At 47.9% G+C, this 26,461-nt stretch overlaps 1 protein-coding gene across 3 annotated transcripts in view; it reads left to right on the forward strand.

Moving 5' to 3' along the window:
• VPS16 (VPS16 core subunit of CORVET and HOPS complexes) overlaps positions 1 to 26,461 on the forward strand; it is a 216,037-nt gene that overhangs the window by 129,395 nt on the left and 60,181 nt on the right. The gene's annotated exons all lie outside the window — the stretch shown is intronic.

Genomic DNA, 26,461 nt, shown 5'->3' on the forward strand with positions numbered 1-26,461 from the left:
GGCAGGAGCACCAGGCCGGAGCCAAAGTGGGAAGTGGCACAATGTTCGTTCGATTACGTCAAAGGACGCACCAGACTTGGTTGAGTGGCTCGCCACCAACACCACCACCACCACCACATACCCTCCGCTTGAGTCACAGGAATTATTTTCCGATCCATCAGAAGACATTTCGGATGTGCAGCCATTCTTGGCATTGGATCAGGAAGAGGAGGTAGCAACAGCCGGCACTCCGCAGTCTGACGACAGTACTCAGATTAGCCCAAGGAGGTTGGTGCCTGCTGTTGCTGCCTACTCCGTGATCTCTATTGTTAGTGATGGGGAAGGTGACGTCGATGATGACGTGTCTACAGATGTCACGTGGGTGCCCACAAGAGAGGAAGAGGAGGGGAGTTCAGAGGGAGAGATGGACCAGCATATAGGGAGGAGAAGCAGGCCGAACTTGCATTGCACAGCAGGGACAAACCAGACTCCTAATGTATCAGGAGCGAGCCATCAACCATGTACGGTCACATCTGGCGCTCCCCGGATGCCGGCCCATGGCTCCGCAGTGTGGGCTTTTTTTAACGTGTCCGCTGCAGACAATAGTGTTGCCATCTGCAGCCTTTGCAGTCAACGCATAAGTCCTGGTAAGCCCAACACTCACCTAGGGACGACCGCCTTAAGAAGGCACCTGGCTACCCATCACCGAGCCCAGTGGGAGCAACGCCATCAGAACCCACAAAGCCACACTCCAGGCTCTCACCATCCAGCCTCTTCTCCTTCTCCTTCCACTCTATGCTCACAATTGTCCTCCACTCCACCTTCCATTATGCCTTCCTCAGCTTTTTCTGCAAAAAGGCAGGCTTCCGTGGCCCAAATGTTTGATCGTAAAAAAACGATGACGCCGGACAACCCTCTTACCCAACGGTTGACCGCTGGCTTGTCAGAACTGATAGCCCGCCAACTTCTGCCATATAAACTGGTGGACTCGGAGGCCTTTCGAAAATTTGTGGCCATTGGAACACCACAATGGAAGGTCCCATAAAGGAATTTTTTTTTCACAGAAGGGCATCCCAGAGCTATGTGGCCATTGTCATTGATCAAGCCATCGAGGAGCAGAAAGATGAGGAAGTCGCAATGCTGGATGAATGCTGGATGAATTCCCAGGGGGGGGCTACTCCACCTGAGACAAGTCAACAACAGGAGTCGGAGGAGGATGGTCCGGGGCGGAGGAGGAAGAGCAAGAAGAGCATGCTTTAAACCTTTCTGGGATCCCTGGTGTTGTCCCTGGATGGGGGGAGGAGAACGAGGACGACATTATCCTGGATAATGAGCAAGAGCCAGGCTGGTACAGCGCTTCCAGTTTAGTGCAAATGGGGGCCTTCATGCTCCAGTGTTTTAAGAGGGACCCCCGTAAAAAGGGAAAAGGGCAAGGACCAGTACTGGGTGGCAACGTACTTAGACCCCCGGTACAAAAAAAACATGGCGGAAATGTTACCACCATCACAGGGCTATCAGAATGCAGCACTTCCAGGCCTTGCTTCAAGAAATGCTGCATTCTGCTTTTGCGTCCGCTGGCAGAGGAATTTCCACTCCCAGAGAAACAGTTTCGGGTACCAATCCAACAGCGCCTGCAAGAAGAGGGCGGTTTGAAGATGTCTTAGTCACTAATGATATGAGATCATTCTTTCAGCCGACCCATCGACAGCTGTCCTCCGGATCCAGCATCAGGGAAAGCCTAGACCGACAGGTGTCCGACTACATAGGGTTAACGGCCAATGTGGACGCACTGAGAAGTGATGAACCCCTGGACTACTGGGTGGGCAGGCTTGGCCTCTGGCCAGAGTTCGCACAATTTGCAATGGAACTGTTGGCTTGCCCCTCATCCCAGTGTCCTGTCCGAAAGGACGTTCAGCGCAGCAGGGGGGTTGTGACCGATAAGCGCACTCGCCTAGCTCACAACAGTGTTGACTACCTCACATTTATAAAAATGAATGAAGCATGGATCTCGGAAGAATTCAACACATGTGACCAGTAGACCGTGTTTCATTCAAATTCTGGTGAACGCCTGTGGGCTAATTTTTTGGGCCTGTACTGGCCGACACTTCTGTTTCCGTTGAATGCCTAATGTACGGCCAGCCACAGAATACAAAGTTGTTTGCTGTCCGGTGAACACCTGTGGCCGTGGGCTAATTTTTGGGGCCTGTAATGGCCAACACTTCTGTATCCGTTGAATGCCTAATGCATCACCAGCCACAGAATACAAAGTTGTTTGCTGTACGGTGAACGCCTGTGGCCGTGGGCAAATTTTTGGGGCCTGTAATGGCCGACACTTATGCCGCGTAAAAAATCTGTAAAAACAGTGTAGCGCTGGAAATTAAATCATAATACATACCCTAGCTCAATCGAACTAATTGAATAAATAATCTGTGACAATCAAACCAATTGAATGAAAAGTTGTGACATTTTCAAATAGCATAAAAAGTCCATGAATATATTCAATCCAATAGATCCACAGGTGAAAATCTAAAGAAAGAGTTTAAAAAGTTCAAAGAAGATTGTGAACATCCAATGTGTGATAAATAATTCCACAACGTGAAGCCAGCCCGTCACCTGAAGGTAAATTAAAGGCTTACCAGAAAGCCTGTGACCGCCCTTCTCAGTGGAGTCAGACAGGCTAATAAGATGAGTGAGTCCTGAGGAACAGCTAAGAGAATCATCCGTCTTTCACGTCCTCAATGGCTCCAGACTCCAGCTCACAGGTCCTTCCAGGGGTATCACAGGTGTGTGTTCAGATGAATGGAGTACACACTCAGAGTGAGAGTGGATAAGCAGCAATGGAAATAAAGCAGAAAAAAAATTCCATAGTGCAGGCATTTTAAATAATAAGGGAGATTTATTGTAGCGTTAAAAATACAAACTCTCTCTGTCAAAGAGAGATGATAAATATCCTTGCAAGGAATAAAAACAAGTAGAAAAGAGCAGCTCCGTTTCTACTTGTTTTTATTCCTTGCAAGGATATTTATCATCTCTCTTTGACAGAGAGAGTTTGTATTTTTAACGCTACAATAAGGCCCCTTTCACATGGGGCAGTGGAGGTGCAGTGACGGTATAGGGCCGAGATTTCTAGTGCCGATATACCGTCGTATTTACCGCGTTATTCGGTCTCTAGCGGTGCGGTTTTAACCCCCGCTAGCGGGCGAAAAAGGGTTAATACCGCCCGCAATGCGCCTCTGTAGAGACGCATTGCGGGCGGTATTACCGCGGTTTCCCATTGATTTTAATAGGAAGGAGCGGTATAGGAGCTTGAAACACCCCGCTCCTATACTGCTCCAAAGATGTGGCTAGCAGGACTTTTGGAGCGGTCTTGCTAGCGCTCCGCTTCAGTGTGAAAGCCTTCGGGCTTTCACATTGAAGCCTCCAGGGCACGATTTTTTTCAGGCGGTATAGTAGCGCTATTTTTAGCGCTAAACCGCCTAAAAAACGTGTCAGTGTGAAAAGGGGTCTTAATATCCCTTATTATTTGAAACACCTGCACTATGGAATTTTTTTTCTGTTTTTATTTCCATTGCGGCTTATCCACTCTCACTCTGAGTGTGTACTCCATTCATCTAAACACACACCTGTGATACCCCTGGAAGGACCTGTGAGCTGGAGTCTGGAGCCATTGAGGACGTGAAAGACGGAAGATTCTCTCAGCTATCCCGCAGGACTCACTCATCTTATTAGCCTGTCTGGCTCCCCTGAGAAGGGCGGTCACAGGCTTTCTGGTAAGCCTTTAATCACTTAAGGACCGCCTCCTGCACATATACATCGGCAGAATGGCACGGCTGGGCACATGCACGTACCTGTACGTGCTGAGCTGTTGTCCAGCAGCGGGTTGCGGGCCCGCGACCCGGTCCGAAGCTCCGGGACCAGCGGACCCGATCGCTGCTGGAGTCCCGCAATCTGTCCCCGGAGCTGAAGAACGGGGAGAGACGTGTGTAAACACGGCTTCACTGTGGCGGCGTCATCGATCGCGTGATCCCTTTTATAGGGATACATAATCAATGACGTCACACCTACAGCCACACCCCCCCTACAGTTGTAAACACACATGAGGTCACACACAACCCCTACAGCACCCCCTGTGGTTAACTCCCAAACTGCAACTGTCATTTTCACAATAAACAATGCATTTTAAATGCATTTTTTGCTGTGAAAATTACAATGGTCCCAAAAATGTGTCAAAATTGTCCGAAGTGTCCACCATAATGTCGCAGTCATGAAAAAAATCGCTGATCGCCGCCATAAGTAGTAAAAAAAATTAAAATGAATAGAAATGCAATAAAACTATCCCCTATTTTGTAAACGCTATAAATTTTGCGCAAACCAACCGATAAACGCTTATTGCGATTTTTATTTTTTATTTTACCAAAAATAGGTAGAAGAATACGTATCGGCCTAAACTGAGGAAAAAATTTTTTTTTATATATTTTTGGGGGATATTTATTATAGCAAAAAGTAAAAAATATGGCATTTTTTTTCAAAATTGTCGCTCTATTTTTGTTTATAGCGCAAAAAATAAAAACCGCAGAGGTGATCAAATACCACCAAAAGAAAGCTCTATTTGTGGGAAAAAAAGGACGCCAATTTTGTTTGGGAGCCACGTCACACGACCGCGCAAATGTCAGTTAAAGCGACGCAGTTCCGAATCGCAAAAAGGGGCGAGGTCCTTTAGCAGCATTTTGGTCCGGGTCTTAAGTGGTTAATTTACCTTTAGGTGACGGGCTGGCTTCACGTTGTGGAATTATTTATCACACATTGGATGTTCACAATCTTCTTTGAACTTTTTAAACTCTTTCTTTGGATTTTTACCTGTGGATCTATTGGATTGAATATATTCATGGACTTTTTATGCTATTTGAAAATGTCACAACTTTTCATTCAATTGGTTTGATTGTCACAGATTAGTTATTCAATTAGTTCGATTGATCTATGTATTATTATTTAATTTCAAGCGCTACACTGTTTTTACACATTTATTTTTTGCACTTGATATTAAAGTTTTTAGTGTTTAGCTGCAGGAAGCACTCTGGGACCATTAATATTTAATAATTTTTCACGTAATTTTCACCTATTTCTTTACTTGGCGCAAATTTTCCCTTCCCCTTTCCCCCTTTTACACTTATGCCGCGTACACACAATCATTTTTCGGGTTGTAAAAAAATTATGTTTTTTTTAATGTCATTAAAAACGATCGTGTGTGGGCTTCAGAGCATTTTTCGGGTTCTGAAAAACGGCAATTTCTTTTTCGAACATGCTCTATTTTTTCACGCCGTTTTTAACGTTGCCGTTTTTCGGGTTGTAAAAAATAGTCGTGTGTGGGCTTTAACGACGTGAAAAATCCGCGCATGCTCAGAAGCAAGTTATGAGACGGGAGTGATCGCTCTGGTAAAACTACTGTTCGTAATGGAGTAAGCACATTCATCACGCTGTAACAGACAGAAAAGCGCAAATCGTCTTTTACTAACACAAAATCAGCTAAAGCAGCCCAAAGGGTGGCGTCATCCGAATGAAACTTCCCCTTTATAGTGCCGTTGTATGTCACCGCGCTTTGCTAGAGCATTTTTTTTCACGATCGTGTGTAGGCAAGGCCGTTTTAATGATCAAGTTGAAAAAATATATATTTTTTTCTAGAGCCTGAAAAACGTTGTTTTTTACAACCCGAAAAATTATCGTGGGTACGCGCCATTACTTCTGTATCCAGTGAATGCCTATTTTACCACCAGCCACGGAATACAAAGTTGTTTGCTGTCCGGTGAACGCCTGTGGGCTAATACTATATGTACTCTCAAAGTACCTGAGCTATATTGCCTCTCATACATTTCTATTAGTTGCCAGTACAACTTGTGTATTATATGTGTATCCTCAAAGTACCTGAGCTACACTATCTCTCGTATGCAATTAATACTTGTTACTACAAATACAATTTACTACGTGCTTGACAGAAGAATAAAATACTTATAGGCCTCATCCTAATTGTTGAACATGTTAGCTCTAACTTTTCTATGCTAGGGGTTGATGCTATTTCATAGCATCTCCACTAGTGGCCTAAATACATCTTTACATCCTAAGGTTGATATGATGTAGAGAACCCCCAAACTCCTGTTGCTAGGAGTGACGCCTGGGGTCCCTTACTGATAATCACCTGCATGTAGTAGTGTATTGGGATATTGACCTTATTGAACTAATTTTAAACGCTAAGCCTTGGTCGCATGTTGTAATGCGTCCATGCTTAGTAGCTCAACGCCTTTCTTTATGTGACACAGAGATGATGTATCGATCCCCCAAACTCCTGTTGCGAGGAGTGACGCCTGGGGCCTAATACTGAGTTGTCGCATAGAGAATTGCATTGAATTCCTTGCTAACCACAGTTGTGGTTCACTCCGTTCACCAGTGCTGTTACAATGCCTAATGTATCACCAGCCACAGAATACAAGGTTGTTTGCTGTCAGGTGAATGCCTGTCGCTGTGGGCTATTTTTTGGGGCCTGTAATGGCCGACACTTACTTCTGTATCCGGTGAATGCCAAATGTACCACTAGCCACAGAATACAAGGTTGTTTGCTGTCAGGTGAACGCCTGTGGGCTAATTTTTGGGGCCTGTAATGGCCGACACTTACTTCTGTATCCGGTGAATAGCTTAATGTACCTCCAGCCACAGAATACAAAGTTGTTTGCTGTCAGGTGAACACCTGTCGACTAATTTTTGGGGCTTGTAATGGCCGGCACTTGCTTATGTATCCGGTTTTTCACTTAATACTTCTGGTAAGTCAGTGTCCATGTTGTGGGACTATTTGTGCACAGCTAGTAAGTATTTTGTGGCTGCAAATATCACCTGAAGGTTTTTAATATTCGCCTGCCATTAAAGTCAATGAGGCCTGCCGCGAACTTGCGGTTCACGGACATTTGCGAAAGTTCGCGGTTAGCGTTCGCGAACCGTCCCGTCGGATGTTCGTCCATCACTATTCATCAGACCACAGGACATGGTTACAGTAATCCATGTCCTTAGTCTGCTTGTCTTCAGCAAACTTTGCAAGCTTTCTTGTGCATCATCTTTAGAAGAGGCTTCCTTCTGGGATGACAGTCATGCAGACCAATTTGATGCAGTGTGCGGCGTATGGTCTGAGCACTGATAGGCTGACCACTCACCCCTTCAACCTCTGCAGCAATGCTGGCTGCACTCATATGTCTATTTCCCAAAGACAACCTCTGGATATGATGCTGAGCATGTCAACTGTTTTGGTCGACCATGGCGAGGCCGTTTCTGAGTGGAACCTGTCCTGTTAAACCACTGTATGGTTTTGGCCACCATGCTGCAGCTCAGTTTCAGTGTCTTGGCAATCTTCTTATAGCCTAGGCCATCTTTATGTAGAGCAACAATTCTTTTTTTCAGATCCTCCGAGTTCTTTGCCATGAGGTATGAGAGAGTGAGAGCGATAACGCCAAATTTAACACGCCTGCTCCCCATTCACACCTGAGACCTTGTAACACTAACGATTCACATGACACCAGGGAGGGAAAATGGCTAATTGGGACCAATTTGGACATTTTCACTTAGGGTTGTACTCACATTTTTTGCCAGTGGTTTAGATATTATTGGCTGTGTTGAGTTATTTTGAGTGGACAGCAAGTTTACACTGTTATACAAGCTGTACACACACTACTTTACATTGTTGCAAAGTGTACTTTTTCTGTGTTGTCGCATGAAAAGATATAATATTTTTACAAAAATAATTAAAGGGGTGTGCTCACTTTTTATCTCACAAAAGTGAGCACACCCCTCAAATTTATTTTCTCTTATCGTCCATGGACGGACACAGCTCCTTTAAATCTTGACAAGTGGGTTATGTTCCCTGTTTACAGGAGAGGACTAGGCAGAAACATGTTAAATAGTTAAATACATGTTACATTAACAGAGTTGAACAGCCCCGCCCAGGGGGCGGTCCCTCCAGACATAACCCTCCTCACTGCAGCATGCAGCCTCAGTTTCGTTCTGCCTAGCAAAGGAGAAGGACGTTTGGCTCCCTTTGGGCCCAGCGCCCTGAGAAAAAGATTTCATTTTATTTTTATTTTGTCTTTTTGACTTCTATCAACTGTCGGCTGAGAGACAGGCTGGATATTATAGATCCTTGTAGTCTTCTCAGTTCGGCCAGCGAGCGTGAACACACCTCTGCAAAGAGGCTGGGTCTGCCACGACATGCCCCATGACTCTTGGGGTGGCCAGTGAGCTTGGCTCCAAGGTCCGCACATGACTGGGCTGTGGTGTTGTCTCACTCACAGTGGACCGGGCCGACAGCTACCTCCATTGCGGTTATATGCCTGTCTGGATTGCGTCAGTGAGTCGTCGCGTGGACGGGTAAGTACAGTCCCTCCCTCTTAGGGGGGGTGGTATTCTCCCTTTCCTGCTCCCTTTTTTTCCTCTGCTGTTTTACAATTGCTGTCGGGGTGGGGGGGGGGGGCACCTGGGTGAGGGGACTGTGCGCCTGGCCTATGTGTATTTTACTGCTGGGGGTCCGCTTTTCTGGGCGTTTTGGGGTGCTGGGCAGCCTTTCTAGGTGTTCCCCTTTTGAAATGCTGTGTTTTGCCGCCGTTCTGGCGCCATTTTTTTGTGGATTTTCGGTTTCTATTGAAAATCCCATTGGTGGCCATTTTGTTGTAGCCCGCCATGATACAGCATATTTTGGCGGTCGGCCATTTTCCTGTGGCCACGCCAGGCTCCATATACTGCGCTTGGCGGCCATCTTGCCTAAGTCTATGGCCTCTAGTGTTGATTCCTACAGCACGCAGCGCCGTTCTCCTTACACAGCACCTTACAGCTGCCTCACGATTTTCTCCTCACACACAGCAGGTGTGCGGGACACGGGCAGCGGCGCTGGGCAGTCTCCTCCAGTGTGGTGAGTCCCCTGGACCCCCCGGTCAGCGCAGCAGGAGTGGTGGGGATTTTCTGTTCTGAACTGGGCCCTGGGAGGTTTTTACTTAAATAATTGAGTCAGTGTAGCTTCAGTTTGTCTGTAAGGACAGATGCTGCATGCACCTACATGTTATACACATTATGTAAATGTCTTAAGCTACGGAGCAGTATCTGAGTCCTTCCCCAACATGATTCCCACAGAGGCTTTATTATTGGTCCTGGACACTTTTGTGCCAGGGTGGGGGCGGAATGCGGACGGGGGTTAAAAAAAAATGCCCCCCTCCCCCGTTATCCCCTGGGAAATGCTCTGTAATGGAGCCGTGGACCAGATACCTGGGTCGGTGCAGGATAAGGCATTATGGGTGCGCTTCTCACTGCGGTCCGGGACTCTCTTCAGCTGGTTAGTGCAGCTGGGTTTCCGCCAAGGGCTCTGTCTTTTTTGGTTCACAATTCAGACTGCTCTGTGTAGGTTTTTTCCTTGTGTGCCCTTTGATAATTTCTTAGATGCGGAATGAGGAAAGCCGCTGAGTGCTTTTGTAGTCCCTTACCGCCGGGCAGTTTAGTGCCCCTTTGAGGGGAGCCCTTACAAGAGGTGGGCTTCTTCTCCAGTGGTGGACCCTCCGGGCATGTATAGGTGACCATTCTCCCTATTGCAGGGGACCCCCGCTTGTATGGATCTGACTGATAGCAGATCCGAAGTATTGACCCTTTCCATGTTTCCATGCTGGGGACTGACGGCCTATTGTGGCCACTACTCTGGGGTCTCATTTACTCACGGAGTGAGCATTTTGCACCAGACAGCGGAGGAGCGCGACTCTCCCCCAAATTTATTGGGCTAGCGGACCAGCTGGTCCAGGGCCTCATATAGGTCTGTTTCAGAATGGTTTTATGCACACGGTGGTGTAGTGGTTAACTCCATTGCTTGGCAGCAAGTGAGTCATTGGTTCGAATCGGACACCAACACCAATCTGCCAGGAGCTTGCATTGTCACTCCCTGTATCTGCGTGGGTTTCCTCCAAGGGTGTGGCATACACCTACATAATATTCATACACACTAGGTGTGTGTATTAATTAAGGGCAACCCTCCAAGGCCATCAAAGGCACAGCTGGGGGTCTAATCCGTCCCTAGGTGCATATGCGATCACGCCGGCACCCAAATCCTGCCAATGTATGTAGCCTTCCCTCCCTGTTTCTAGGTGGGGGGGCAGCTTGCAGGTTCACAATTCGGTAAAACCTTCCTGCTCTCCGACCAGTGGGTCTGCGAGGTGGTCTCTTCGGAGTACTAGATAGGGTTTCCTCCTATCCACAGAACAAAGTTCTTTCCTCGTGTCTTCCTCTCCCGGCCCGTCGGTCTGCCTTGGGCAGTGTGGGACTTGCTAAGTAGCGGGGTAATTTTACCTTTCCTGCAGGACGAACCATTCGTTTTGGTAGCTGTACTCCATCCGGGGGACGTCCTGGCGTCCTCGGATATCAGGGACGCATACATGCATGTCCCGTTTTGCGCATGCCACAGTGTTCTTTCTGTGCTTTATGGTGAGAGAGGGTCTCTGTCAGCCTGTGGCCCTCCCTGTCGATCTGGCGCCAGCACCATGGGTTTCCAGCTAGGACCTCGCACTTATCCTAACTTTGTTGGGACAGCGAGGCTTTGCCTTGTTGGCTACTTGGACGACTTTCTCCTGAGAGCAACTTCTGTCTCGGACCTAGTGGATGTATTATTCCCATTTGGACCCTCCGAAGATTTGGGTGGGTGTTAAACACCGGAAGGTGTAGCTCAGTGGCAGCAAGCCCGCCTTCCATGTGTGCGACCCAGGGTTCAGATCCTGGGCATGCTAGGTTTCCGACTCAGCGTTGGAGTATCTAGGGTTGATCCGGACTCCTCAGTGGCGAAGGTCCTTTTTTCCCTGGAGTAATTGCAGACTCTTCAGTCTGCGGTGAAGGTATTGGCATCACGCAATCGGTCTTCTCTCTGGGCACCTACTGGTCCGGGGCCTGTGGGTAGCCTCCTTCAAGGCAGTACTGTATGCCCAGTTCCACACTCGGGTTTCCCGGGGGGGGGGGGAAATACTGTCCAGGTGTTAAAAATCGCTTGTCTCTGAAATCATCAGATTCCGGTGCGCCGCCTAGTCTCAGAGTCTTTCTGAGTTGGTGACGGATATCCCCGACTCTTCGGTCCGGGAAGTTTTTTTCTTCCTCCCAGATGCCAGCCTCAAGGGTTGTGGGCCTGGGGTGTCCCATTGGGTCTGAGTCGCTGGACTTGCGCGGATCTGCGACCACACCTCCCTGTATGTGCCCGCTCTCGTCTGATCTCGGTAGTTAGCCAGGGTCGGGCCTGGCTAGTGCCTGGGTGGGTGACGGCCTGGGTCCACCAGGTGCTGTGGACCCTGTCTACCGGTCTTTGTCCTATTTTAGGCGATCAGGCTATGTTTCTCCTCGTGGTCGAGGAGGTTGCAAGGTCGTCCGATCTGGTTTCAGCCGGACAATGCCGTGGTAGTGACTTCGGTCTACCTTCAGGTATACCAGCAGGCGGGCTACTGGAGTCGCCAGATGCTGGACCAGGGTGTCTGGTCTTTGTGCTGGGCTCCCTTGCAGGTGAGCCTAACAGGGCATGGATCACCTAGCCGCTCGCCTCCACCGCAAGGGTGTCAAAGCTAGTGGCCAGGTCTAGTGATCTGGTACAGACGCGCCAGTCACGCTGAGGTAGGCTGTTACACAGTGGCCCTGTGGGGTCTGTATTGGCAATTTTTTGCTGTCCCGCCATGGTAGTGCTTCCTCGGCTGCTCCACTGAGTGGAGGTTTAGGAGATCCTGATGCCTCTAATCGCTCCAGCTTGGCCTCGGCGTCCTTGGCTCGTCTACCCTGGTGGTTGCCAGGGCGGGAGGTACCTCTGTCTCGAGGTCCCATGTTTTATCCTGTTGTACAGTCACTGACTTGCTCAACATGGCTATTGGAAGCCAAACTTTAAGAGACCAGGGTCTATCGGACTCGGTCATCTCCACAATGCTGAGGGCACGGTAGTCTTCTTCCGGAGGATCTACCGTCACGCCTGGCAGGCTTGCATCTCTTGGTGTAAAGAGATGAAGTGACGTCCACGGACATACTCGGTGTCCAGGGTCCTGCTGTTTTTTACAGCTTGGAGTGGATCTAAAAGTTGCTTAAAGCACCGTTTGGGGGCAGATTTCAGCCTTGGCTGTGTTCTTTAAGTGGCCTTTTTTTGCGGCCCGTTCCCTGGTGGGTCCCTTGTTTGTGCAGGGGGTTTGTCATATACTTTCCCCTCTTGGCCCATCTCTCCCCCCATGAGTTTTGACTCTGGTGCTCTCGGTTCTTCTGGAACCTTCCTTTTGGTAACATCAGAGAGATTTTCTCTTGACACTATCTCAGAAGGTGGCCCCTTTAGTGGCCTTTACCTCTGTTAGAGGGGTTTCTGAGTTGGCGGTCTTGTCTTACATGCCGCCATGCTTGATCCTCCATAAGGATTAGTTGGTGGTGCACCCGCGACCTTCCCTTCTTCCGAAGGTGTTTTCGGCATTTCGCAGGAATAAGGACATTGTTCTTCCATCCTTCTGTCCTCGGCCTGCGCATCCTATGGAGGTTGCCTTTCATACTTTAGGCCTGGTACGTGCTTCGCGGGTGAACCAGCCTGCTACGGCTCCGTTTCGGAGTTCTGACTCTCTTTTGTGCCGGTGTCTGGTCCACAAAAGGGCCTGGCGGCCTCGTCCACCACCTTTTTCCGGTGGATCAGGTAGGCTGTTACACAGGTCTTTGCTCTTAAGGGGCGGGCCCCCTTTCCGGTCACGGCACTTTTGACCAGGGCAATTGGTGTTTCCTGGGGGGGGGGGGGGGGTTTCGACATCATGCGTCGTTCTCACAGGTATGCGAGGCAGCGACTTGGTCGTCCGTTCACGTTTTTTTCCCAGAATTTACATGGTTACTGTGAGTGCATCTTCTGATGCTTCTTTTGGCCGCTAGTTTTTTGCAGGCGGCTATTTAAAGTTGCACCTCCTCCGTTGAGGAGCTCTGCTTGTTTTGGGGTGAAATTAAAAATGGTTTTACTGATGTATTTCCCACCCCTCGTTTTTGACACTGCTTGGGGACGTCCCACTTGTCGAGATTTAAAGAGCTGTGTCCGTCCATGGACGATAAGAGGAAATAGGATTTTTTGTACTCACCGTAAAATCCTTTTCTCTGAGTCCATGGACACAGCTCCCACCCCTCTTTTTTAGGTTTGTACTGCTTGTTACGAACTGAGGCTGCATGCTGCAGTGAGGAGGGTTATGTCTGGAGGGACCGCCGCCTGGGCGTGGCTGTTCAACTCTGTTATTGTAACATGTATTTACCTATTTAACATGTTTCTGCCTAGTCCTCTCCTGTAAACAGGGAACATAACCCACTTGTCAAGATTTAAAGGAGCTGTGTCCGTCCATGGACTCAGAGAAAAGGATTTTACGGTGAGTACAAAAAATCCTATTTTTGTAAATATTTTATTATATCTTTTCATGTGACAACACTGAAGAAATTACACTTTGCGACAATGTAAAGTGGTGAGTGTACAGCTTGCATAACAGTGTAAATTTGCTGTCCCCCCAAAATAATGTATATAATGCACTATTCCCTGTTAAAATCTGTGCTGTGGTTCCGAAGCAATGTTGTCTTTTTAACCAGAAATGGGAAAGCAGTCTCTACTATGGAGTTATGGAGTACTATGGAGTTTTCACAAAATGAAAAACAAAAGTTTCTTGCTAAAACAGTAGTAGTCAAGGCAATAATGCAAATGATCGCATTCTGTTTTATGTATATTTTAAACAGTGTCCCAACTTTTTTGGAATTGGGGATGTAGATTTACACTTGCCCCTTCCCCTCTCCAATCATAGTAGTCAACAAAGTAAGCCCAGAATGTGTTAAAAATGTAGTGCCATAGAGACACCCTTTATTAAATATTTATGTGTGATATAAAAATATACAAAATAGGGAAAATGTATATATAAAACCAGTTTTTAAGCTTGACACTGAAAGGAAAAGTCCAGCCTGAGCTCATTCGGCTGGGCTTCTAGGGGTCACAGGAGTGCAATTCGTTTTGCACTTTGGTGACCCGTCACCAAGATCAGTCTACGTCATCCTTAATTCAAAAGTCAGCCGCTCCCTGCCCCTTCACAGCGCTCTAGTGAGCGTGGAGGAGCAGAACAGGATGGCTGCTGATTGACAGTCAGCAGCTCTCCTCTGGGGGAGCCAAGAGAATCGCGGCCATCGGCGGTGTTCGATGGCTCGGTTCTCGGTGCAGAGACGCCGGGGGACAGAAGTCCACCTAGGTGGGTAAGCCAAACCCATACTTCTTTGAAAAAAATGTAAATAAATTGACCAATAAAAAAAAAATTGGTAGCATGCCTAATATATTTGCTAATTAACATCTTCCTGAGCTTCAAATACACAAGTTTCATCAGTAACTTTGTGGCTTAGGTCTGCAGCAATGGATCATGAGAGTGTGATATGCTGGAGGGCAAACCCCTTGGTCATAACACAAATCGGATTAAGTCAGGGCTAGAGAAATCCCAGTCGCCAGGTCGCCATGACGACTAGAAATAGCATCCTGGCGACTTGGCTTGGAAGGTGGGCAAAAAAAAAAAAAAAAAACTTTTTTTTTTTGTGAAGTCCCCAGCTCTTCCTTGTGTGAGCTGGCGCCATCTGGTGGTGGCCGTTGGTATTACAAGTTAAGCATTACAAGTTAAACAGCAATTCTAATGTAATTTTTCACTATTTTCACTGCCATCTTCTTCCCTCTAATTAGAACCCCCAAACATTATATATATTTTTTATCCTAACACCCTAGAGAATAAAATGGTGATCGTTGCAATACTTTCTGTCACGCCGTATTTGCGCAGCGGTCTTGCATGGTTTGAGTTACAGAGGAGGTCTAGGGCTAGAATTATTGCTCTCGCTCTACCAATCGCGGCGACACCTCACATGTGTGGTTTGAACACCGTTTACATATGCGGGCGCTGCTCACGTATGTGTTCGCTTCTGCGTGCAAGCTCGTCTGGCTCCTAACTTTTTTAGCTGGCTCCTAGATTCCAAGCAAATTTGTCAAACCCTGGATTAAGTTCTGGTGCAAGGCACGACACAGTTAAAAATCCTTAGAATCTTTATTTGAAATCCATCAAGACATAATACAGAGCAAAGTTGAAGTGTTTCAGCCCCCTCCTGGGCCTTTGTTGTTGTGACAAATTTTTCACTGGTGACATTTTTTCCCCTTTTAATGTCTATGATTTCCAGCCGGTGGTCGGTACAGCACCCACTTGCATCTACAGGCATTTCCAGGAATGTGTGGGTTGGGAATATTCTGCTTCTATTCCAAGCAGAACCCTCATGATCCCCCACTTGATGAGAGCACTGGAGGAATACCAATGCCTGTCAAATCTAACTGTAAATCAGCTGTACCAAATCTTTTGCTAAGCATTCTTTTTATGGAAAACTGCTATCATCACCTATTTGGAAATACAACTTCCTTCCCATCTGGCAGTTATACTCCTGTAATTGTCCTCTTTTAGAAAACCTTCTACAAGACTTGAAAACTTTAGACGGATTGCATTTTTGCTTTAAAAATGCACACCCTCTCAAAACTACTATATGTTTTCAATGCTGTTCCTTTTTTTATTTATCCAAAGCTTTCTTTGTCTCTTGGCAAAATATCTTTTGAGCATTTATATGGTGGCACACGGCTCCTAAACTAAACCTTCCACACCTGAAAGAATACTTTTGGGGATGCCAACTCACAATACTAGTATATTGGAACATTCACTCAGTCCAGAAGGATTGGATTGGTCTGGAAACAGGCTTTCATGCATCAGTCTCTGGAGTCCCTACTGTGGACCAACCCAAAATCCAAAACGTGTGGATTCATGAACACCCTTCTATGGGCCCTTTATCTATTTCATCAGTTACTGGTCCCCTTATTCTCATTCAAATCAAATTAACCTAGACTTTTTGCCTGGTATGTCCCAGATCTTCTTGCCAGCAAAATTGCCTCCACGTTAAACTGATGGCATGTCAGTTCTTTAGGTTCTTCAAATTCTTTTGCTGCATACACACACTAACGGACCAAACTTGCGCAAGTCAGAACCTGATGATTAATAATAAAGTACATAAATGCTCTATGAATGTTAGCACACAGAAAAACTGATATAATATGCACTTGCCACATCTATACTCACAAGTTTTCACCCAGTTTCCAGTAGATGCTGGCGATGGGATGAGAGCATTGTGGCAATGCTGCCTTAAATCAAAATATAAAAAACTGACACCAGACTTAAAGGAGTTGTAAAGGAAAAAAATGTTTTGCCTAAAATGAATGTCTGCAAGGTAGACAGACAGAATAGTGTAATGATTCTGTTAAAAAACGAGTAAATACCTATTAAATTCCTTCATCTATATCACCTTCGGCGTTCTACTTTCTGTTCTCTCATTCACTTCCTGGTTTGCGGTGCTCGTTCATGCAAGAACTACATTTCCTAGTATGCATTGCGGCACGCTCAGTAAATCACACCTCCTTGAAGTCTCCTAACACATAGAGAGCGTCCTGCCGCACAGATGTAGTTTCCAGGAGGGGGCGAGCACGTCACTGACCACCGCAGTAAAGCCTCCCTTCACGGTGGTGAGTAACAATCAGACAAGCAGGAAGTGAACAGAGCAGAGAAGAAATAGAGCAACTTCTGAGCAAAAACGAACAATGAGGAAGTGAAAAGAGGAATGTCTGCAGGTAAAGGATGCTTATTATGAAATATTTTTTATCCTTTACAACCCCTTTAACGACATAGTGGAAATGGTGGAATTAAAATGGTGAATAGAGCACAGCTTTAGTTTCAGTTTAAATAGTTTGAGCCAGCTATTTTGCTCAAACAAACCCACCTCTGACTCCACCAATCGGAGGAAGCTTAGTATTCATTGACAGAAGACTAAGCTGCCTATGAATGGCTGAGCACCTCTCAGACCAACGCTATTTTGTTCCAGGCGTGAGACAGGAATGTCTCGTTTTGCACCCAGAACACAGTGCTTGTTCTGCTTCGTGTTATTGAACTGTTGTATAACACTAGTCAGACGGCTTAACAATAATTCAGAAGTCAAGAAACGTGAGACATCAGATCTGTATGTATTTTTTTTTTTCTGAATAACTTTGTAAAACTACAACATAAGCATAAACAAAACATATGTGTCAGCACATTAAACATTACACAGCAGCCTCAGTCCATCAGTAAGAGTACTTACAGACAATTCCATCACTAGTCCAGGAATGTATTGAGAGCTTCTCTGCATGAGTCTGCTTAGATCCAGGAGCAGGCATGAAATGGAGGAAATACAGTTCCAGGTTAAAGGTTACTGCTTCTCTGAGGAAAATACAACTTCCTGTAAGCGCTGGCAAAATAATAACGAACTCTGACCACTAGATGGCAGCAACGTCAAACTAACATTGCACATATTTGCTATGAATAATATAGGCAGAACAGTGCTGTATACTGTGTGTAGCCTCAGCTACAGTTTATACAGTACACCCTGACACTCATTAGTGAGGGAAGTAGTTTGTTTGGACCAGCTTGACTCGAACAAGCCATCTAAACTGAAACTAAAGCTGGGGATCAGCTTTAAATCCAAATCTGGACTCGTTACACTATAAAACTACTACACATATTGCAAAAAAATCAAGAACTTTTTGAATATAAGGTGGCAAATAAACATGACCAAACCCTGCCAGAACCAAATACCACCCTAGACCGCTGTGTACCCACTAACATAAAACAAGCTATTCCATTCTGGACAATGAGCTGCGTACAATGAGCTGCGATTTGTCCCTCCCCTCGGTACTACAGGAGTTGCAGAAGTTGGGGGTAGTGGACAATTTCAAAGTGAACTACAGTAAATCTGAAATCCTTAATTTCTCTTTCGTTCATGGATGGACACAGCTTCCTTATACTCTTAACTTGTGGGTTATGTTCCGTCTACTAGGAGAGGACTAGGTAGACATGTTAATGGTTAAAACATGTAATCTTTAGCACAGCTGAAACAGCCCCACCCAGGGTGCGGTCCCTCTGGTCATAACCCCTCACAATGCACTAAGCAGTCCTCGCAGGGATGGGTTATACCTTTCCTCCTGTCTTGGCAGGATTGAACAGCTGGGCCTTCCTGAGGGGGGTTGATCTGGGGGTTTCTGGTCCTCCCTTTCTTCCCTTCCTGTGCCTCCCTCCTCCCCTTGCATGGGCCTGCTGTGACCAACCTGGGAGTTGTTTTCACTATCCTGCCGGGTGTCCTGGGTCCGCTGTCTCTGTGGGGGGTCCTCCGTGCTGGGGCCACTACGTTTTCTGGCCTTCTTGTACACCTCAGGTTACCTCTGCGCCGTTTTTTCATAATTCAGCGCCATTTTCTTGTGCCCACGCTGCTGCTATTAGAAAGGTCAGGGTGATGAGTTCCCTGTGATACCCCTCTGGTCAGTACAGCTAGAAGGGTGGGCCTCTCTTATCTGTGTACCTTGACTATAGTCCCAAGGCCGGTCAGGTGAGCGGGTCAGCATGACACCAGAAGCTGGCGCTTCTTCCCCAGACATTCCAGGTGTGACAACCGGTGCCCCTGCACCTGCGGTCCCTGTGGACACTTGGCGTGACTGGAATCTTTTGTTGCCAGGGTGGAAGCGGTGTGTGGGCGCAAGGGGGGTAAAAAATGCCCCCACCATCTCCTGGGGATTGCTCTAAATCTGACTTGGGCCCGGCTGCGGCCCAGGGCCCTGGTTCTGAGATATCAGAGGATGCGGACCGAGACCTTTGTGACAGTGAGGAAGACTTCAGGTCCGGGTCAGCGCAAGACAAGGCACTAGTTGGATCTCTTAATACTGCAGTGCGGGATACTCTTAAATTGGAGGATACTGCTGGTACTTCTGCTGATGGGTCGGTCCCTTTTGGGTCCCACAAGCAGGGCCGCACTGCTAAGGTGTTTCCTTATGTGACCTTTTTTGATAAGTTCATAGACAAGGAATGGGAACGGACACAGATGACCTTTGTGGTCCCTAAGCGCTTGGCGGTCTGTTACCCTTTTGAGGAGAGCCTTTTGAAAAAGTGGGCTTCTCCTCCGACCGTGGACCCCCCGGTGTCTGAACAAGGCAACCACAATTCCGGTTGAGGAAACCCCTGCATTTAAGGACCCTACTGACAGGAGGTCTGAAGTGGTGGGTCAGTCCCTGTTCTCTATGCTGGGTTCAGCATTGCGGCCTATTTTGGCTATGGCACTGGTGTCTCGGACACTTACGGAATGGGCAAGACTATTGCATCAGGAGCTGATGAGTATCATGCTCCTCCAGGCTGCATAGAACTGGCTGACCAGTTAGTGCATGGACTCGTGTATGTCTGCGATGCTGTACTGGATGCTGCTCGCTTGATCTCGAGAGCTTCAGTATCTGCGGTGGTTCTGCGGCGCCTGATTTGGCTTAAAGTCTGGTCTGCAGACCAGGCCTCCAAGAAAGCTCTGGTGGATTTGCCTTTCCGGGACGGGAGACTTTTTGGTTCCTCCCTGGATGACATTATTAAGGATGCCACTGGGGGTAAGAGCACGCTCCTCCCCCAATCCAGAAAAGAAAAAGAGCCACGCTACAGACCAGGGCCCTCTTTTTCCGCACAAAAGCAGTATTTTTGTCAGTCAGGTCCCACAGGAAGGTGCCCTCAGACCGACAAAGGGCCTGCTGGGGGTCAGAAGCGTCCCTGGGTTCCCAAGCCAAACAAGCCTGCAGACAAATCTGCAACAGCATGAAGGTTTGCCCCCCCCCCCCAACTCTCGGGTGGGGGGACATCTGCGCGAGTTCTCGGCTCGGTGGACCTCCCTGATTTCCGACCAATGGGTCTGCAAAGTGGTTTCATCAGGGTACAAGATAGTTTCTCTCTCGTCCACAAAACAGGTTCTTTAACTCCTTCCGGCTCGTCGGGACGCCCTATTTGGGGCAGTGCAGGACTTGTTAAGCTGCGGGGTAATCATACCCGTACTACTGAGGGAGAGGTATCGGGGTTTCTACTCGAACCTGTTTGTGGTCCCGAAGGAGGACGGGGTCTGTCCGATCCAGGGCCTCAAGGCTCTCAATGCCTTTGTAAAGGTTCGGAAGTTCAGGATGGAATCAGTTCGCTCTGTCGCCGCTGCACTCCATCCGGGGGATTTTCTGGTGTCCTTGGACATCAAGGACGCATACTTGCACGTCCCCATTTATGTCGGACATCAGAGGTTCTTGCACTCTTGCGGTCGGGGAAGACCACTACCAATTTGTGGCTTTCTTGGCGCAGATGCCAGGCCAAAAGGGTTTTTACCAAGGCGCTTGCCCCAATCTTGGCCCTGCTGAGACGGTGAGGAATCGCTATTGTGGGCTAGTTGGACGATCTGCTTCTGAGAGCTGCTTCAAGCTCCGAATTAGAGGAGGATGTGGCCATAGCCAGCCAGACGCTCCGAGAATTTAGTTGGGTGCTGAATTTCTAGAAGTCAGTGTTGGTACCGACTCAGCTCCTGGAGTATCTGGGTCTGATTCTAGACTTCTCAGAGGCAAAGGTTTTTCTTCTTTAGACAGCAGTGAAGCTGTTGGTGTCCCGCAGGTGCTCGTCGCTGCACTTTTGCATGCGAGTCCTGGGTCCCATGGTAGCCTCCTTTGAGGCAGTACCGTATGCTCAATTCCACACTTGTGTCTTGCAGAAGGAGATCCTGTCCAAATGGGACAAATCTCTGTTGTCCCTGGATTGTCAAATCCGGGTAAGCCAACTAGTCAGGACTTCCCTGGTCTGGTGGCTGAGATCTCCGGCTCTTAATGCCGAGAAGTCGTTCCTTCCCTTTCACTGGACGGTGATCACGATGGACGCCAGCCTGACTGGTTGGAGGGGGAGTCTGGGGTGTTCAGTCGACACAAGGTCGTTGGATCAGGTTGTGCCTCTCCACATGGTCGCAGAGCCTACAGGTGCGTCCAGTCAGGATCCAGTCGGACGATGCCACGGCGGTGGCGTATGTCAACCATCAGGGAGGAACAAGAAGCATGGGGGCAGCTTCAGAAGTCGCTTGCATCTTGAGGTAGGCAGAGAGGAGTGTTCCGGCTCTCTCAGCCATATACATTCCGGGCGTGGACAACTGGCAAGTGTACTATTTAAGTCACCAGACGCTGGACCAAGGAGAATGGTCGCTACACCCGGACCTTTCTCACCAACTTTGGCTAAGGTGGGGCGAGCCAGACGTGGATCTCCTGGCCTCTTGACTCAATCGAAAGGTGTCAAGATTTGTGGCCAGGTCCAAGGACCCTTGGGCGGACGTGACAGATGCGTTGGTGGCTCCATGGGGACAGTATCGGCTGATATATTCTTTTCCCCCACTGAAACTGCTTCCTCGTCTGCTCCACAGAGCGGAGTCCGAGGGGATCCCCATGATCCTAATTGCCCCAGATTGGCTTTGGTGTCCCTGGTACGCCGACCTGGTGAAACTGGTGTCGGATGCTCCCTGGTGACTGCCGTTGCGGGAGGATCTTCTGTCTCAAGGTCCCATTCTTCACCCTGCTTTACAGTCACTGGCTTTAATGGCATGGCTGTTGAAACCCAGGTGCTGAGAGACCGAGGCCTGTCGGATTCGGTCATTTCCACCATGTTGAGAGCACGGAAATCTTCTTCTAGAAAGATTTACCATCGCACATGGAAGGCCTACATCTCTGTGTGAAGAGATGAAGTGTAATCCTCATACGTATTCGGTTTCTAGGATCCTGCGGTTTCTGCAGCATGGTGTGGATCAGAAGCTTGCCTTGGGCACCATTAAGGGACAGATTTCAGCCTTGGCTGTTTTCTTTCATCGTCCTTTGGCATCCCACTCACTTGTGATTACGTTCGTTCAAGGATTCCGACATGTGGCTCCTCCGGTTCGCCCACCGATACCTCCGTGGGATTTTAACCTGGTGCTCTCGGTGCTTCAGAAGCCTCCTTTTGAGAACATCAGAGAAATTCCTCTTCTGACACTCTCTCAGAAAGTGGCATTTTTAGTGGCCATTACGTCTGTCAGACGGGTTTATGAGTTGGCGGCCTTGTCTTGTAAGTCCCCCTACATAGAGATAAAGCGGTGCTACGCCCACAGCCTCCTTTTCTTCCGAAAATGGTTTCAGCCTTTCATCTGAATGAGGACATTGTACTTCCATCCTTGTGTCCTCGACCGTTGCATTCCCTAGACGTGGTACGTGCTCTAAGGGTGTATCTGTCTGCTACGGCTCCATTTCGGAGGTCAGACTCACTGTTTGTATCGGTGTCTGGTCCAAAGAAAGGCCTGGCGGTCTCGTCGGCCACCATTTCCCGATGGATCAGACAGATCGTGATTCAGGCTTATGCCCTGAAAGAGCGGGCACCTCCCTTTCCCGTCACAACGCATTCGACCAGGGCAATTGGTGCTTCCTGGGCTTTCCGACATCAAGCGTCTGTCTCACAGGTGTGTAAGGCGGCGACCTGGTCACCTGTTTACACATTCACAACATTTTATAAGGTTGGTGTAAGTGCATCTTCGGATTGCTTGCTTTGGCCGCAAAGTTTTGCAGGTGGCAGTTTAAAGTTTACATCTCCTCCGTTGAGGAGCTTTGGTGTGTTGGGGTGAAGTTTGGTTTTTGATTGCTGTTCCCACCCCTCGTTTTTCTGATACTGCTTAAGGAAGTCACACAAGTCAAGAGTATAAGGAAGCTGTGTCCATCCATGGACGAAAGAGAAAATAGGATTTTTTGTACTCACAGTAAAATCCTTTTCTCTGAAGTCCATGGATGGACACAGCACCCACCCCTCCTTTTGTTGAGTTTGTACTGCTGACGAACTGAGCTGCTTAGTGCAGTGTGAGAGGTTATGAAAAGAGGGACCGCCCCCTGGGCCGGGCTGTTTCAGCTGTGCTAAAGATTACATGTTTTAACCATTAACATGTCAGCCTAGTCCTCTCCTAGTAGACGGAACATAACCCACAAGTCAAGAGTATAAGGAAGCTGTGTCCGTCCATGGACTTCATAGAAAAGGATTTTATGGTAGTACAAAAACGTATTTAATTACCAGAGATGTCTGTACGACAACTTTCAACCACGTTTTCTTTTAAAACTGGTTCCACTTCCATCCGGTATCTTGGAATTCACATACCTGCAGACACATCCCAGCTTTTTTCCAGAAACTTTACTCCTTTGGTCCTTGGAGCCCAGGCATATTTGTCCACTTATGAGTCCAGACATCTTTAATGGCTTGGTAGGGTAAATGCCCCGAAAATTGATGTTCTTCCTCGGTTCCTCTACCTATTCCAAACAATCCCTACCTTGAAATTCCAGAAATTACACCAGATGTTTTCTAAATTCATCTGGAATGCAGGCTTTCCCAGAATACAATATAAAACGTTATACTCCCAAAAGTTCGAGGAGGAGCTGGAGCCCCAGATGCATCAATATATCATAAGGCAGCAGTAATTACTTGAAAACTGGATTGGTTCTATCACTCATCAACTAAGCTCTAGAGAGCCACATAACCCAATTGATCTCTACGCCCTCCCGTGGACCATAGTATCATAGTCCAGGTATCATAGGGGCTTGTTTCCCCCTAGTGACCTAACGCACCAGACATTCCAAGTCTGGGACCACTTGATATCCGAGGTAGTCTTTCTAAACCCCTAGGACCTACGGCCCCCTTTTTTGGGACCCCGGCCTTCCCACCTGCTTTGCACGGGGAGAGGTACGGACCATGGTGAAAAGAATACCATAGGAGACTTGCCCAAGTTCTTCGAGCAGACCCGTCTTTAATGGCAGGGACCCCTTCCAGGCCACTTTCTTGACACTATGCAGTGGTTCCAGAGACGGCAAGTAACTTCCTACATTCATGCACTCCCATTTATTCCAGATGCTCTAGCTGACCCAATGAGATTCAAGGATATGCTTCTGCTGGCAGACCCTCCAACACACATGGTCTCCCAACTTTACTCATTATGGTTCACTGCTTGACCTCCCGCCTTACACCCAGTCTTGTGAGCTAGAATTAAAGGGGTTGTAAAGGTAAATGTTGTTTTTTCACCTTAATGCATCCTATGCATTAAGGTGAAAAAACATCCGACGGTACCGCCCCCCCCCCCCGAACCCCCGTTTTACTTACCTCACCCCTCGAAAGTCCCGCGCGCATCCTTGTGATCCTCTTCGGTTCCCAGCCTAGCAGTTGATTGGCTAGGCTGGATGGATTGATAGCAGCGCAGCCATTGGCTGGCGCTGCTGTCAATCACGTCCAATGACGCGGCGTGCTGGGGCCGAGTGATAGTCGACGGCTATGACCGCCGCTGTATCACGGGAGTGCGCCCGCAAAAGCTTTCCACCATGCGAGCTTGCTCGCATGAAGGTGGAAAGCTTTTGTGAGGAGGAGCCGAGACAGCTGCCGAGGGACCCCAGAAGACCGGATTCTGTGCAAAACGAGCTGCACAGTGGAGGTAAGTATAACATGTTTGTTCTTTTTAAAAAAAAAAAAAAATTCTGCCTTTAGTGTTCCTTTAAGCCACTCAATCTCCCTAGCAGATTGAGAAAAATGTTTTATCCTGATGCACAAGCTCTCTCTACCCACTACGAATCGGCAAAAAGGGTTCAAACTGCTGACAAGATGGTACAGATGCCTTTTCGACTATACACCACTTCCACCCGACATTACCAGATACCTGTTGGCAATGTCTGGAATCTAGGGGTACCATGTCTCCTATGAGGAAATGTTGTCACCAAATCTTTGACTTATACTGCAGGCTGATGGCGACCTCTATTCAACCCTCACCTGAGGTAGCCCTTTTATCTGTGCTTCCTGAAACTTTAAAATTCATAAAAAGATGTACTGCGACACTTCTTGGCTGTGGCCAGACTGGTGATTCCCAGACACTGGAGATTGACCACCATGCCTTCCCCGGGGGACTGGGCTACTGAAGTAGACCATATTCAGGACCTAGAATGTCTGTTGGCTCAGGAAACTGGTAGGGTTGAGCAGTTTTTTATCATCTGGACTTAGTGGACCATGTTTCGCTTGAAACGGGTGCATCCCAGCTACTACCTCCTGTGCAATGCCTGGTAAGCCTTAAGAACACAGCACTCAGCCTGTGAAGTCTCTGTAAAATCTCCATATAGTTTATGCAAAAAAGCAGAAAGCTGTTGCTATGAAAGTCAGCTGAAACATAGTTTTATTATTGGACACACTATAGGCAGCAGCTGGCATGCGATACACAGATAGCAATATAGGAACAAAAAAGCCGCGCCACGAAATCCGGGATCCCTGAGGAGTTAAAGGCCGTGGCTGGGCTATAGCCAGCTGATTGAATTGCTTGCCCTCTGGTAAGCCGCCTATTATTCCGGTGGAGGGTTCACTTACATTGCTTACATGTCACTTGGTGGTGTGGATCTTAGGATTTATCTCTGCAGTAAATTAACCCTCAAGTACCGTATTTATCGCGGTATAACGCGCTCCCGCGTTCACTGCGCACCCCCAAAGTTGACCCGAATCCTGTGGAAAAAAGTTTTTTTGTGGTTTTTGTACTTACAGTTTTGGTGTCTTGCGCGGCGTCCATCGGCGGCCTCGTCGGGTCCGGCGTTCGTCTGCGGCTTCGGGTGTCCTCTTCGGCGGGTCCGGCGTCCTTCTGCGGCTTCGGGTGTCCTTCTGCGGCGGGTCCGGTGTCCTCTTCGGCGGGTCCGGTGTCCTCTTCGGCGGGTCCGGCGTCCTTCTGCGGCGTCCTCGCGTCCTCCCCGCTCGTTTCCTGCGCCGAGTTTGAATACTGCGCCGACATATACAGAGCGCAGTACACTCGTGTATTGTCGGCAATGCTCGGCTACCCGCGCTGACGTCCTGTACGTCCAGGACGTGAGCACAGAAGGAGCCGAGACTGCCCGACTATACCCGAGTGTACTGCGCTCGGTATATGTCGGCGCAGTATTCAAAACTCGGCGCGGGTATCGGCGTATACCGCGCACCCACGATTTTGCCCTGATTTTCAGGGCAAAAAAGTGTGCGGTATACGCCGATAAATACGGTATCTATGTCCAGTCATCTAAGGGATATGGTCATTTCTTCATGGACTTTTATTTAGTGATTTCTATATGATTTATATGGACTTCTCTCACTCATCATACCTTCAGAGTTTGCTATCATTAATGTTTTAAATTTCGTGGCGCGGCTTTTTTGTTCCTATAGTTTTATTATTGCACGTGAACAGCAGTCAAAAAGAAAACCAACACTTTTTGGCCGTCAGGCCTTAATCATGGCCAAAATGCGTTGGTTTTCCTATTTGTCTGCAGTTCACATGCAATAAAATAAAGTTTTAGCTGACTTTCATAGCACCAGCCTTTCTCCTTTTTTGCATGAACTCCTCAGAGTTTATCTCTTGGGCAGAAGGAGACTCTGATGCAAATACCTTGTAGCCTGGATGTAGTATTTCTTATTTCTTATTCCCTATCTCTCTGTCCCCCCTCCTATGTACATTCTTTACTTCCTTTGCGTATATGCTCCTTTAACAGCCCTATGAGCAATCGTTC

The sequence above is a fragment of the Rana temporaria genome, chromosome 6, assembly GCF_905171775.1.
Source record: "Rana temporaria chromosome 6, aRanTem1.1, whole genome shotgun sequence".
Lineage (NCBI taxonomy): Eukaryota > Metazoa > Chordata > Amphibia > Anura > Ranidae > Rana > Rana temporaria.